The following is a 15,225-nucleotide window of genomic DNA, read 5'->3' on the forward strand; positions in this document are numbered from 1 at the left end:
TTTTGCATCTTTCTGGAATGCCCTCACCCAAGATATACAAATGCCTACTTCTCTCACTTATTCAAGTCTTTATTTCTGAAAGTTCAATACTCCTCTCCCATTCTCTACACTCCTTTCCCAAATAACTTATTTTGCTTCCTTAATAGCTGTTACTAACATAATGTGGGAGGTGAGGGTGACATAATATATTTATCTTTTTAATTGTTTACCTCCATTTAATAGAATGTAAACTTTATAAAGGCCAACATTTTTCTCTTTTGGTCAATGTGTATCCCCAGTGCCAAAATTATTCCTGGGAATTAGAATTTGCTCAATGTGTATTTTATGATTGAATTTGTTCAAAGAATATAATGCTATTGGATAAATGACTTTAACCTTCTCAGGTGACTCTTCCTTGGAAGATTGGTCTTCCTGGATGGAAACAAGGGATAGGGAGAGCTGGAAAGTCTTCAAGCTGCTACAGTATCTGGTAATACAATCAGTTTCCCAATATGACCAGAAAATAATCTCCCTTTGCCATCTCAGGGTTCCTTCCATATAGCACTGACAGCAGGTCAAATAGATAGTCACCCTTCCACAAACCAGAGAGAAATACAAAGTCTGGCAAAACTCAAGTTCCTCAGTTAAAAAGCTAAGTAAAATCTTTTTTCCCTATCAAAATAAATTAAAATTCCATCCTCTTTTGATAGTATGTTTTCATTGAAGAAAACAGAAATCTATCCCAAATTTACTCCAGAGTTTCTGTGGCTAAATATTGTTTATTTAATTTTCAAATAGCTTTTCTTATTATACTTCATGAATCAGAGAAGGTAGACATGCAGCCACAGCAAGCTGGAAAGGTGCCTATGTATTTCAGTCTTAGTTTTATCCTCTGCTCCATTTCATTGAAATCTAAGTACATTCTTGGCTTTTCTTATTCTTGGGATTGCCAACATGTTACATGCTCTTCTGAATTATATTTGTTATTATATCTGTTTCTCTTAATATCTGCTCCCATGAAGTCACTGATTTAATTAGCATATTATATTTTGGCTAAATAAACCTATTGTGATCCCATCCTTCAATACAGTATCTTTCTATTCTACATTCTAAGACTCACTTTCCTTATCTTTAAAATCAGTGATTTAAAAAGAGAGATCTTTAAAATTCCTCCAATATCTAAAAGCCTATGATTTTTTCTAACAGCGAATCTTTGACAATGCTCATGGAGTTTTAGCTGCTGGGCATGTTGCTGATGCTAGTACATAGTCAGCATTTCCTCAGCATATATTATAAAGTAGGCACTATGCTAATTACTCTAGAGGCAGCATGTCCCATAATGCACAAAACAATCACGTGAACCAGAAACTACTATTATTCCCATTCTATAGAAAGGCATGTTGAAAATGAAAAATTTTAATAACTTGCTCAAGAGACACAGTTGGTGAATGAGAAACCTATCACTCAGACTCATTTCAGTCTAATACTAAAACCCAGACATATATCCACTCTAAAGCAGAAGTACTGAGTTATCTAAAATAGATTTCTTGTTTAAGGAACAATAAGTATTAGTCTGCTAAATAACTGCAATGCTTTTCATTTTCCCCATTAAGAGAAAAAAAACCTTTTCAGACATATCACAGTTGTTGCTACCAAAATGTCAGCTTGCTCCTATTTTCATGGGAGAAGAGACATTGAAATAGCTATTTTGATCATTTCAATACCAGTACTGTATCATAATTGCTTCATTTCAGTGTTTTTTTGGTATAATTCTTAACACAGACTATAGATTTAACCATATCTTTCACAGAAACATCACTCAAAACCCAGCAGTTGTGTCCAATTATTTAATAGGTTGCTATTTTATATTTTTCCATATCTTGATTTTTTGGGGGAAATCTGCTACTACCCATTTAAAAATATTTCAATGAACATATACTATATTCTGGGCACAAATGTAATTATAAACAATTGAGATTTTAGGAAACACTAATGGGATTTCAACATTAAAATATGGTGGCAGAGGCTGTTGCGCTGCATTTCGTGTATATGTGATATAAGTGTCAGTATTTCTGTTTCTGGTGATTTAAAAAAACAAAGCATAAATAATTAAGACTCTTTGAGAAGCCATTTAGGATGCAAAAGAGCACAATATGAAAGGTAAAAAGACCCTTCTAGTCATTGCAATATTTTAAGTTATTTATTATTATTCCAAACAATCTGGACTATACAATGCAGAATAGACATTTACCAGCTTCCTTTAAAAACAACTAATGAAGTTAAAAATGGAAACACCTTTACCAATTCTAAGAATTACAACATTATAAAAATTTCAAAATGGATGCCATAGGTACATTTTTTTAACTTTATATTTTTCAGTTTTCATGTTAAGCACAATATCCATGCTTTCTACGAAACATGATTTTGAGCATTTCTCTGTTCTTTATATTTGCTTTGAAATTACAGGTTTTCATGACTCCATAATACTCAATCATGTGAGTATGCTAGCATCTTTAACCATTTCCCTGCTGTTGAGCATTTTGGTTTTTTTGCACATTTTTTAATATTAAATATAACAAAGCAATAAACATGAATACAAATAATAAAAATGATAAAAAAGCAATAGGCTCCCATTTTTTACCCATAAAATAGTGCAGCTTTTCTTTTAAAGAGTTGTAACACATAATTCTAGTGAATTCTTAATGAAAAGAGAAAACAATTAAAATACATTCTTTGTGTGCAGACTGAAAACAATTTGATTTAAGAAACAGACACCTGAACTGTCAATAGCTATGAAAGCAATTGTAGACATTTAGCCATTCAAAGTGACTCTCCTACCTTATGTTGAGTGAAGCAACCCAGGCATTGAAGGACAAATACTACATGACCTCAATGATATGAAATAAGCAAGCTTCCTCAGAGAGCTAGAGACTGGGAGATAGGCTTATAGGAAATCAGGGGGTAGAGGAAGGATGTAAGCTGACATCTACATGGGTGGAATCTATGATAAGCTGGTGGTAAGTATGTGCACAAAGAAGAGATAAAATGGGGGCATAGGGTTACCTTTGGGTGGGGCTTTGAGGCTTTGAGGGGGCTAGGGATGGGCAGATGGGTAATATTGCCCAAAAAATTGCGGGGAGGGAGGGGCAACATACGAACATAGGAGATTGTCAGGTGTTGGTTGAAAGTAAAATGCTGAGAAAGCTGTATCAAAATATAATTAGGAAAGTTACCTGTTGAAGATACTCAAAGGGGATAATCTGATGCAGGACAGACTCCTAGGGAATACCCGAATGCTCATTTTGCCAGAGTGGGTTATACCCTTGCGTAGAGACCCATATAAAGAGAGTGAAGGTGACCCACATACTGGGGAGGACTAATGCCATCAAATAGAGGGAACTGTATCTCTCAAGAGAAAGGGTGGCTCCCAGGGCATTAGGGCAGTTGAGCAAGTCAAGCCCACAACACTGTTGCAAGTATCTCTGAAAATGGCTCCTCAAGAAATGAAGATTGACTGTCACTGTGGGCCCCAAGGGGAGGGGGAAATAGATATTCAATAGATGGAACCAAAGGAAATGTGAGGGCAAAAGAAGTGTTTCGCAAGAGTACACAAGGATGGATATAAAATATGTAATATTACAGCAAAAACATATAGGGGACGACAGACTAATAATGTAAACCATAATGTAAAACATAGGATAACTAAAAAATTTAGAAAACTGTATAGCCTGAAGTATAAACCACAATGTAAACACAAATGTCACCTTGTTTGAAAGCTATTGTCTCAATATCTGTACATCAGTTTCAGTAAATATGATATGAATAAGTTAAAAGATTATCGCTGTGGAAGGGAAAAGGTTTTATAATGGATATGTGGGAGTACTGTATATTGTATAGATGAATTACTGTGATCTAAGTCTCTTGTGAAGAGAAGCTCAATAATTAGGAAAAAAGAAAACAAAAAGGTAGGATGTAGAATTTTTCCAAATCAATATGTATTCTATACCTAACCTTTAAACTCATCGCTATATTCCATTTTACTAGTAAGGGAACCTGACATTATATTGGGCTTCACTTTTCAGGAAGTTTTGGATCACAGAGTGGTTCAACAATGGCAGCGGAGGAATGCTGGTATGGGATGTTATGGACAGGCAATATATTGTTGACAGGGAGTTATACAGGGCACGTGTCCAGGGTGCATGGAAATGTTTGGATATACTCATAGTGGAAACAATTAAAAACAACAGCTGGGGGGGGGGTACTGGGTTCCTGGTCGGCGGGGGGGGGCTCTATCGTGGTCCCTAGGAGAGTAGTGGCAGTTCCCCAGGTGCAACGGTAAGGACCAGGAAGGAATGAGGGTCCAATAGTGAGCCCCTGATACTAATGACTATGCTTGTGAGCCTATACACCTGAAATAAGAACAAAACCTAGAGCAGCACTGTGCCTAAGAGATCCCTCCTGACAGCCTCCATGTTACTCAAATGTGGCCAGTCTCAAAGCCAAACTCAGCATGTAAATGCAATGCCTTCCCCCCAGCGTGGGACATGACACCCGGGGATGAGCCTCCCTGGCACCGAGGGATCACTACCAAGTACCAGCTGATGATGTAACTAGAAAATGACCTTAAATTAAAGGTTCAACGTGGACCAGCAGAATATCCCTGTCTACATATAATAACAGGAGTTAAAAATGCTGTTTGACCTAAAGTAAGAGGGAAATGGAAAAGAAAAATGAGTTCATATGGCTATGAGTCTCTAAAAAAAGAGTCTGGAGGTTGTCAGAAGGACTGCCCTTATGCACACCTGAGCAGAGTCTCAGAGACAGATAAAGTAGATACAACCCCAGATATTGGTCCTTTTGAGGGCTAAAGAGACCCACAGGTTCTATGGTCATGGCAGATGGGGTTCACTGCCATGCCAGTTGGCCCTTCTTTGGAGCTGGTGTTTCTGCGTGATGGAGCTGGACTCAGATGGGATCTCTTTTCACAAGCCTTTCATGCTACTTTATTGGAATTGTAGTTGGTGCTGGGGCTTAAGATATATCTAGGGGATTTGAATCTCAGGACTGACAATATGATAGCCAGGCCCTGAGCCTCAACAGACTTCAGCTCCTACACTCTGACTTATTGGACTTACCCCACTCAGCTAACATGGAGTTGAAGAAGGTCAACCACCACACCATGGAGCTTAGAGTGCCTACAACTGAAAGCAGGAGGATTGCATCCAATAGCCATGTGGAATCTAAACCCCCTCTTGACATAGATGTGGAATGGACACAACCAAGCCAAGGCCCACAGGAAGGAGGAATACAGTAAGGATCAGAGTGTACTTAATGATATCCTATTCATGAACTATTGTGGTTAATAATCGAGAAAATGTGGCATTGGTGTGGAAAAAGTGGCTATGGTGGCTGCTGGGTGCGGGAAATGGGAGGAAGAGATGAGATGTGAAGGCATTCTCGGGACTTGGCGTTGTCCTGGGTGGTGCTCCAGGGACAATTGCTGGATGTTGTTTGTCCTCCCATGGCCCACTGGATGGAACGTGGGAGAGTGTGAGCTATGGTGTGGAACACAGGACATGGGGTGCAGTGATGCCTGGAAATGTAGTCACCAGACTCAATGGATGTGTTACGATGATGGGAGAGAGTGTTACTGTGGGGGGAGTGGTGGGGTGGGGGTGAATGGGGACCTCATATTTTTAATGTAATATCTTTTAAAAAATGAATAAATTGAGTAGAATTTGGAAAAACAAAAACAAAAAAACAAAAAACAAAATGACTCTCCTGAGTCAGATGATTTTCTGAGGGTTATTTTAAATTTTTAAAGTTATGAAAAAATTATAAATTAATTAACTCATCAAAAACCATATTTAGCTCTTAATTCCCAATATCAATTTAATAAATATGGTAAATTGATAAATGTTAATAGTATTTAAGAAAAAGAAATATAGATGATATTTAAGAGTTCTCTAAGAGAAGAAAATTGTTTAAACCTAATAGCAATGAAAAATTTTACTACTTAAATATATGAACTTATTTTATGCCCTAAAGTATCAAAAATAAAATTTAAATGCAAAAAATGTAGTTATGAATTACTAGGTATTGATTTTAGGTGAGTGATTGCATGCTATACAATTAAATGTTGCTCTCTTCTCCCTCAAGACCACACTCAACCTACCCTTTTGCTTTTAGTCCAGTTCTGCCACTGAGGCATCATAGGCAAATCTCAAATCTTGTATTGTTAGTTGCAAATGGGTGAAGCCACTCTGGCTGTGAAGGGATTCATTAAAGTTTATTAGCTAGCTCACCAAATTGTTAGGACAATTCAAGAAAGAAGACTCAGGTGCAGGAAAAGTATAATGAAACATCCAACTGCTGCCACTCAATGCCACTTCTGAATCAGGAAAATAACCATGCATCCCTGCTTTCACCTCAGGGATGAATGCCTTTGACTTCACAAATGACAGTAAATAGAAGATGTGCACAATCTCCTTCCTTAGGCATCTCATGTCAAGCTGAAGCCTCTCATACTGTAAATCTAATTGGAATAGTCTAGCAGTGAAAGAGGCTAGGAAATGTAGGTTTAAAATATATGTAGAAGGAAAAGACTCAGAATAATTGCAGTTTTATTAATATAGTATAGATAATGTATTAGTCAGGGTTCTCTAGGGAAACAAGAGGAATTTGTTAATAGTGTGTGATTCTATAAGAGTCTCTCACACAGCCTTGGGGAAGCACAAGTTCAAGTTCCGCAGAAAGGCTGCAACCATTGGCTACAATGGAAGTCCAGTGATGGATCTTGACGAGTTCTGGGAGATGTTGGCTGTCCAAAGATGAGCTTGGAAATTCTCTCTCAATGCTAGAATCACTTCCCCTTTTAAGGCATTCAGCTGATTGGGTTAAGCATCACTCTTGCGGATGGCAATCTCCCTGATTGATGTAATTATAATCAGCTATCTATGATTTACCACTGCAGTAAAGTCAATGGTGACTAAAGTCCATAAATGCCCTTGTATTACAGTTAGCCCAGTGCTTGCTTGACCAAACAACTGGGCACAATTACCTGGCTGAGTTGACACAATAACCTAACCATCACAGATAGTAAAAATAACATGATGGACAGTCATGGAAAAGACTGAAGTTTGTGACAAGGTCTTTGTTTTTTAATCTGCAAAATAAACTGAAACATACAAATACTAAGTTACTCTTCAAAACTTTTCAGACAGGAAGGGAGAGGGGAATAAATAATTGTATTTTTTACTCCATTTATATCTTTCAACAACTTTTAGCTATAGTGATTGTTTAAAAATATAATACCTGAGTCTGATTTATGTTCACACTTAACAAATTACAAGCCTGGTGATCTTGACTATGATCTTTTAATTCTCAGAGTTTTAATGGCTTTGTCTGCACAATGAAGGAATAATGAATTATATATATTTAAGAGAATTTTTAGCCTTATATAAAACCAAGTTACCTAACTGTATAATATCTAAACTTTTCCCTTTTGTAAATTTACATAAAAAGCCATTCCTTGGAATGATTTAGCATATTCTTCTAGAAATAATAATTAAGTCTTCTTGCAAACAATGTGTCCCTCTTGGCAAGACTTTATTGACATAGATCAACTGTAACTCACATAGACCTTCTCTTTAGATCACTGAGAAATCTGGTTCAAGGTTAAAATTCTATGTATGATCTTTAAGACCTGCCCATAGGGAAGCGGACTTGGCCCAGTGGTTAGCATGCTTGTCTACCACACAGGAGGTCTGTGGTTCAAACCTGGGTCAAGGGCCTCTTTGACCTGTGTGGAGCTGGCCTGCATGCAAGGAGTGCCCTGCCATGCAGGGGTGTCCCTGCGTAGGGGAGCCCCATGTGCAAGGAGTGCACCCGGTAAGGAGAGCAGCTGGAAAGCTGACACAACAAGATGATGCAACAAAAAGAAACACAGATTCCCATGCTGCTGACAACAAAATAAGTGGACAAAGAAGAACATGCAGCAAATAGACACAGAGAACAGACAACTCAGGGGGAGGTGGGGTGGGAAGGGGAGAGAAGTCAATAAAAATAAAATAAATCTTAAAAAAAAAAAAAAAAAGACCTGACCATAGGCAATTAAAAGGCTTTCTCTGGCAGGCTTCATGGATGAAAGTTACCCTCGCTGCTCCAGACTTAGTGCATGGCCAGTGCATTAGATTTTAGGAGGGAATTGAGGTCAACAAATCAACCCCCATCCCCCATTATCAGCCATGCTCCTAGGTACCTAGGTACCTCTCAATTCTTAGCCCATCCTCCATTACCAGCCATGCTCTTGTGCATCTCTGAATTCCTAGCCCAGGACTTCCATTTGGAGTCCTTAATAACAGCCCATGACTTAGGATCTTTCCTGGCACATCCGCTGAGACCTCCTTATTCAGGGATTTCGCTGAGACATTTTCTTCGCCTTGCTTCAGTACTTTTCTACTCCTAGACCTTTCTCCTCTCTCTCTTCCCCTAGTCCATGGGTCCATAAGGAAGCATGAGCCTTTTCTTTAGGATTTCTTGGAAGTGAGATGATTTCCTTATCTACACTATATCCACCTGACACACCTGGGATTGTTGTGAGGGGGCAAATGGAATGCTGAGAAACACATGCTTCCTTCTTGTTTGCACTATCATAGTAAGTGAATAAAGGCTTGATTGTTACTATCTGTATTATTCTGCAGAAATCTGTAGGCGTTTATAAAGGCTATTTATTTGGGGTGAAAGCTTATAGTTAGAAGGTGCTAAAGAGTGCAAATCAAGGTTGTTTTTTCACCAAAGTCAGTTGCCACATGTTAAAACAAGATGGTCATTGATCTTTGCAAGGGTTCAGCCTTCCCCACTGGGTTTCTTTTCTCTCAGCTGCCGGCTGACATAGGACTTCTCTCAGGGCTCCCTCTCTCTTGTGGCATAGGGCTCAATTCTTTCTGGGTCCTCTATATCTTCTCTTTCCAAGGTCAGCTACAAAGTATCAGGCAATGGCTCATCTCTCCCCAGGGTCCCAGGATAAAAAATGACACAGCCCTCTCTTCTGGCATGCCTTTTTGAGTGAGTATTGTGTTCATTTATACCTGCCCACTAAGGGGGTGGGGACAAAACCTGAGTCATGCCTTACTGACAGGTTATTTAATCAAGGACCCCACAACTGAATACAATATAATCAAAGGTATCACACCAAGAAGAAGAGACTAGCTTACATACATAATCTTTTCTCTTTAAGGGATTCATAAAATAATCTCGAACTGTCACCCAATCATTGTGGCTTGTTATCCTAATGATGCTACCATCAAAATTTCCTGGCTCTTCTAGTACCATATTTTTTAATCAATAAAAAATCATTTCTTTATATAGCTTAATAACAAAGAAATTCTTTACAAAAGCACATGCTAAAATTAAAAAGTAAGCAATCTTCAAACAACATTCCATAATTTAGACATAGACATGAATCTTATTATGCTTACTTTCTCCATTAAAGTAGCTCTTGTGTACCTGAAAAATTCTATTTGAGTAGAAAATATTTTTTTCTAATAAATTTTCCCATTTTCTAAGAACAGAGAAGAAAGAATTGCCCACAATGGGAAAACAACCCTGAAAACAGTGAATTTGAACTACATTCCAGTAGATGTAGGGAAAAGACGAAAAAATACAGGAATAAATTTGTAAATGAGAAAATATGGAAGTACTCATTTAAAAGTGTGTCCTTGTTTGGGAACTATAATAATTTAAAATCACATAAATAATTGTCTATCACTTCATATTATAAGTCAACGAGAAGCAAAGCATATTTTAAATTTACTATATTTGCTCCTTTAAATTGCTTTCTTTTCCCTTTTAAAAATCCATGTCCATAAATATTCTTGATTTATTAAGAGATAAACTTCTCCTTAAAAGAGATATTTGCACCAAATAAGTCACACATCATCAAGATCCAGAAGAGGAGTGACTGTTCAAATTCTGAATCCGATCTTCCAAAAACGAATTAGAACAGCATATCATGTATAACAATTTTATTTAAACATGAGTGAAATATGCCAGAAGGTAATTTAGAGAAAACATGATCAAATTCCATCTAAACATTTTATTGAATCACCACTGTGCTTATCTAAAAAAATAAAAGTGTTTTAAGTACATACTGGGATCTCATGGGCATTTTTTAATAAGAAATTGGATAAAACTGTGCTATTACTATAATGAAGTAATTACTACCAAAATAGCCATCCCGTTGTAGTCACCTAGAAAAATGGACACATTTATGATTCTGGCATAGTAAGTGGTTCAGCGGAGCTGGCAAGTCAGAGATTGGAGTTTTGTGAAGGTGTGGCTGAAGGAATCTGTGGAACGAGAAAAAATGAAGATACAATATTCCAAAAATCTGTTTAGGGCGTGTCTTGAGTCTTGTCTGAATATTGTACATAAATAAGATGAAACTCCACAAAGCTTAACAAATACAAATACTGAAGAAATGACAACTCCTAAGAGATTACACAATATTGGGAGAAATCATGTTCTGTCCAACAGGAGAGAAACAGCCTTGTGAAACACGTGGGCCATTCAAAACAGGGAACAGAAAGCCACCAAACAAAGAAACAAACTAACAATGGTTTAAAACTCCCCTAAAATTACTCTAGTAAAGCTTAAACACAAGCCTCAAAAGAATAAAGATGATCATTAAGTAAACGGAAAATGTTTGAGCACAAACAGTACCATCACTATGACCTCCACAATCACAAATATATTTTTCTCAAGGACTTGACTTTACATTAGAAAATACTGACTGAAGTTTCATTTATATCTGTATCAGTTGGAAACATTTTTTCCTAAATAAAAACAATCACTGACCTAAGGATTACTAACTTCTTGGTTTGAAATTTAGAGCTACTTGGTGTGTATTGAACAATACTGATGTTTGGCCTCACTGACAAGAGATTGTGCATTAACTGGTACCATTTATAGCCTAGGCACTTATGTTTTTAAATTTTCCAGGGAGGATATGTGGTTCAGGCATTTGGGCACCTGCCTCCCACATGGGAGTTCTCAGGCTCAGTTCCCAGTGCCTCTTAAAGAAGGAGAAAACAGACAATGAGCAGAGAATGAACAAACAGACAGGGAGCCAAACGTTTTCCAGGTGATCCAAATACATAGCAAATTTTGGGAAACACTGGACTAATCTCTTTGGTGATTTATGAATAAGACGATGTAATTCCCACTTAAGGATCAAAAACACTGAAACTAAAGGCCCAACTTGGAGTGCCTGAATAATATTTTTTACTCTAACATGTAATCACAGAGTTCAGATTAATCAGGTAATTAAACTACCTGGTCTCTAAACTTCCTTCACATTCCAAGATGAAGAGTTTAAATCAATAGTCCAAGGACACACTAATAATTAATGGCAGACCTGAGCAAGGAACCCAGGCCTTGAGTCTAGTGCTCTTGTCACCATATCTATCTTTTTCTCAGTTTAATTTGCAGTCTCTGCAGCAAAATCTGCTCCTGGACAGTTGCTAAGGCCTGACATTTTCATATAAACTTCACATTTCTAGTTCAGTACTATTTAACCTTACTTTGATTTTGAGTTATAACTCATTATGAACTAAATGTAGTGAAACACTTCCCCACAACTGTCTATTATACATGAGAAAAAAACATATTATGCCATTCAAATGTTTCAAATGCTTTAAGACAACTATGTAAATTACAATGATAGACTTAAATAGGTCAAGTAAGTTCCTTATCCAGCATGAAGTATTATTTATCAAAGGCCATTAGACATAGCACTATTTATTTCCAAGACTGGTCTAATATGCAGTCATGTCTCACACAAAGTTTACTCTTCAGAATATTAAAGTTTAAAAATGTTGTATGTAAGATAGCCTTGCCCCAAGATGGTGGAGTGAGAAGCTATAGGACTCTGTGCTCCAACAGAACCTTGGAATAATGAGCAAGAACTGGCAGAAATATCTTTCTCAATGCTCCAGAAAGCAGTTAATGAATTGCAGCAAGAGGGTAAGTACCATATCAAGAACAAGGCAACTTGAAAGTAGTAGCATCTTATGGTAGCCTGGTGGCCCCTCCCCCATCCCCTCACCAGCTCAGCACAGAGCCAGCCCACACTCCCAGTGTGATTCCCTCATCCTGGTCCCAGAGGGAGCAGAGAAAACTTCCTGTACATACTGGGAGCATGGATGTCTGACCCAAAGTGTCTGCTGGTGGCCTAAGGACTGAACCAGGAAAATCACTGCAGGCTTGACATCCCCAAACACCCCTGCATGTAGAATGCAGCTCACACAACTCTCCTTCAGAATGCCTATCTAGGGCAAGGGATTGCTGGCTGTAGAACGTACAGTGTGGTGCCTGGGATCATGAGGAAATTGTTTCCTAGGATAGAAGGGACATGTGTTCTGGGTAAGGAGGGGGGTAGATTACCAAGGTCACATGTGGATGTCCAAGTTCAAAAGCATGTACTGAAAAAAATATCAGGAAAACCCCTATACTTTGGCATCAATCTATTATCTAAACTTATTTTATGGATAAGCGCCAAAGTAGAAAACTTGCACAGGTCAATTTTAAAGACTGGCAAAGATGTTTTCCTTTCTTTCTTTTTTTATTTGATCCTGTCTTTCAAGGAACACTTTGTCATAAAAAAACTGGGCACATGCTTAAGGGACAGAAGCCTCAGAGTATAAATTCTAGAGTAAGAAACTAAAATACAAAAAAAAGCATATGTCAACAAAAGATTAAAAAACATACCAAGGAATAAGAAGTGATCTTCCAGGCAAAGGAGAAGATTAAATCTTTAGAAACCATCAGTGAGGACACATTAAACAAAAACCTTTAAAAAAAAGGCCCTGAATATATCAGTGACCTAAAGGAAAACTCAAAAGAAGAACTAAAGGAAATCAGGAAAATGAGAGATGAATACAAAGAGAATATCACTAGAGAGACTGAAAATATTAAAAGGGAACAAACAGAGCTGGAGACCATAGTAACAGAAATTTAAAATTCCTTATAGGGGTTCAACAGCAGATCAGAGCTGGTAGAAGAATCAGTGAACTTGAAGATAATTGAATTCCTTTAGTCTGAGGAGTAGAAAGAAGAATGAAGAAAAGAGAATAAAGCCTAAGGAACCTGAAGGACACTATCAAGCATGGCAATATACACATTGAGGAAGTGGCAGAAGAAAAAATAGAAAAAGGAGAAGAGAGAATATTCAAGTAATACCTGAAAATTTCCAAAAATTAGCAAAAGACATGAATATATAAGTTCATGATGCTCAATGAACTCCAAACAGGATAAACCCAAATGTATCCACACTGCAGCATGAATTAATCAAACTGTTGAATGTCAAAGATAGAGAAGCAACATATCATGTACAAGGGATCCTCATTGAGATTAAGTGCCACTTCTCATTGTAAATAATGGACACAACTAGTAATGTGTGATATATTTAAAGTGCTTTAAGAAAAACTAAATACTAACCAATAATTCTCTGTCCAGGAAAGTTTTATTTATAAAATAAGGGAGACATTAAGATATTTCCTTATAAATAAAAGCTGAGGGAGTTTGTCCTCACCAGACAAGCCCTACCAAAAATTCTAGAGAGAGTTCTGCAGTTTAAAAGAAAGGGATATTAGACAATAGAGTGAATCCACATGAAGAAATAAAGATCCCTAGTAAAGGTAATGACAGGGATAAATATAAATACCAGTATTGTTGTATATTTGGTTTGTAACTCCACTTTTTACTAACTACTTGTTCTTAAAGACAAATGCATAAAATGTAATGATAAATCAATGGTTTGTGACTCATAATGTATAAACAGGTAATTTGTGACAAGAACTACATCAGTTGGGGGGAAAGAGGAGTATAAGAATGTACGTCGTATATACTATGAAGTTAAGTTTTCAAAGCAAATGTGATTGGTATAGATTTAAAAAGCTAATTTTAAGCTCTGTGGCAACTACAAAGAAGATATTACAACAATATGAATGCTCATAGAGACAGAAATATATAGTACAGCTTTCCAGAGGCAGGAAGCAAGAGGCATTGAGAGTTAATGCTTAATAGGTGTAGGGTTTCTGTCCGGGGAGATGGGACAGTTTTAGTAATGGAAGTAGTGAATTTACCACAGTATTGTGATTGTGACTATTACCAGCAAATAGGAAAGTTTATTTTATATATATATATATATATATATATATATATATGTTCCTACAAATAAAGAAAATGAAAAGGGAACTAAAGAGAGAATGACAATTAAATGCAATACATGATGCTGGGCAGGATCTAATAAGGGACAAGAAAAAACTCAAAGGCACACGATTGAGGCATGAAAGAAATGGAATATTTCTTTAAGTTTTATATCATTATTAAATTTCTTGATCTTGAAACTGCATTTAAGGTGGTTACAGAAGTAACTCCTTGTTTTTAGGAAATGTACATTATTAAGTGTTCAAGAGGCATGATTTATAAAACCTACATTCATATATTCAGAAGATAGATGTATGTATGTATGGATAGATAGATAGATAGATAGATAGATAGATAGATAGATAGATAGACAGACAGATAGATAGGATATTGGAAATGTTCAAAATTCTAATATTGGCAGATCTGGGTATCTGCAGGGGTAGAGTATATAGGAGTTCTGTGTGTGGATTGTATTATTTTTTAAACTGTCTTTTTTAAAGTATTACAAATTAAAGTTTTATTTTTAATACTATATAAAGGAAAGTTTCATATATGTAGAATTTTAGGATGGAATTAATTTTTCTTCAGTAGTTTGTATTCTTTCTTTTAGTTTTTATGAGGTATAAAATCTACTGTCATGATTCCTTTTTTTCTAATCATTTTTAAGATCTTTCTTTGTCTTTGGTATTCTAAACTTTCACAGAAAGTATTCAGGTGTGTACTTTCTCATTGTGAAGATATATGAGTTTCTTCAGTTTTTGTTTTTTTGTTTTTTTTTTACATATTTAACTTTATACCTTTCAATATTGCCTCACAGTGCTATTTTTCTTACATTCTATAACTCCTTCTAGTTATATATTGATACATCTTATCCTACTCTTCATGTATCTTAATCACACTGACATTTTTCTATGTGTTTGATTATGGAAAATCTTTTCAGGTCTATTTTCCATATTATTAACTATCTCTTCAGCTCCATATATTCCAGCTTTTAACTTATCCATTATGTTTTTAATTTCATGGATTCTTTTTTCATTT

This window comes from Dasypus novemcinctus, chromosome 17 (assembly GCF_030445035.2).
Source record: "Dasypus novemcinctus isolate mDasNov1 chromosome 17, mDasNov1.1.hap2, whole genome shotgun sequence".
NCBI lineage: Eukaryota > Metazoa > Chordata > Mammalia > Cingulata > Dasypodidae > Dasypus > Dasypus novemcinctus.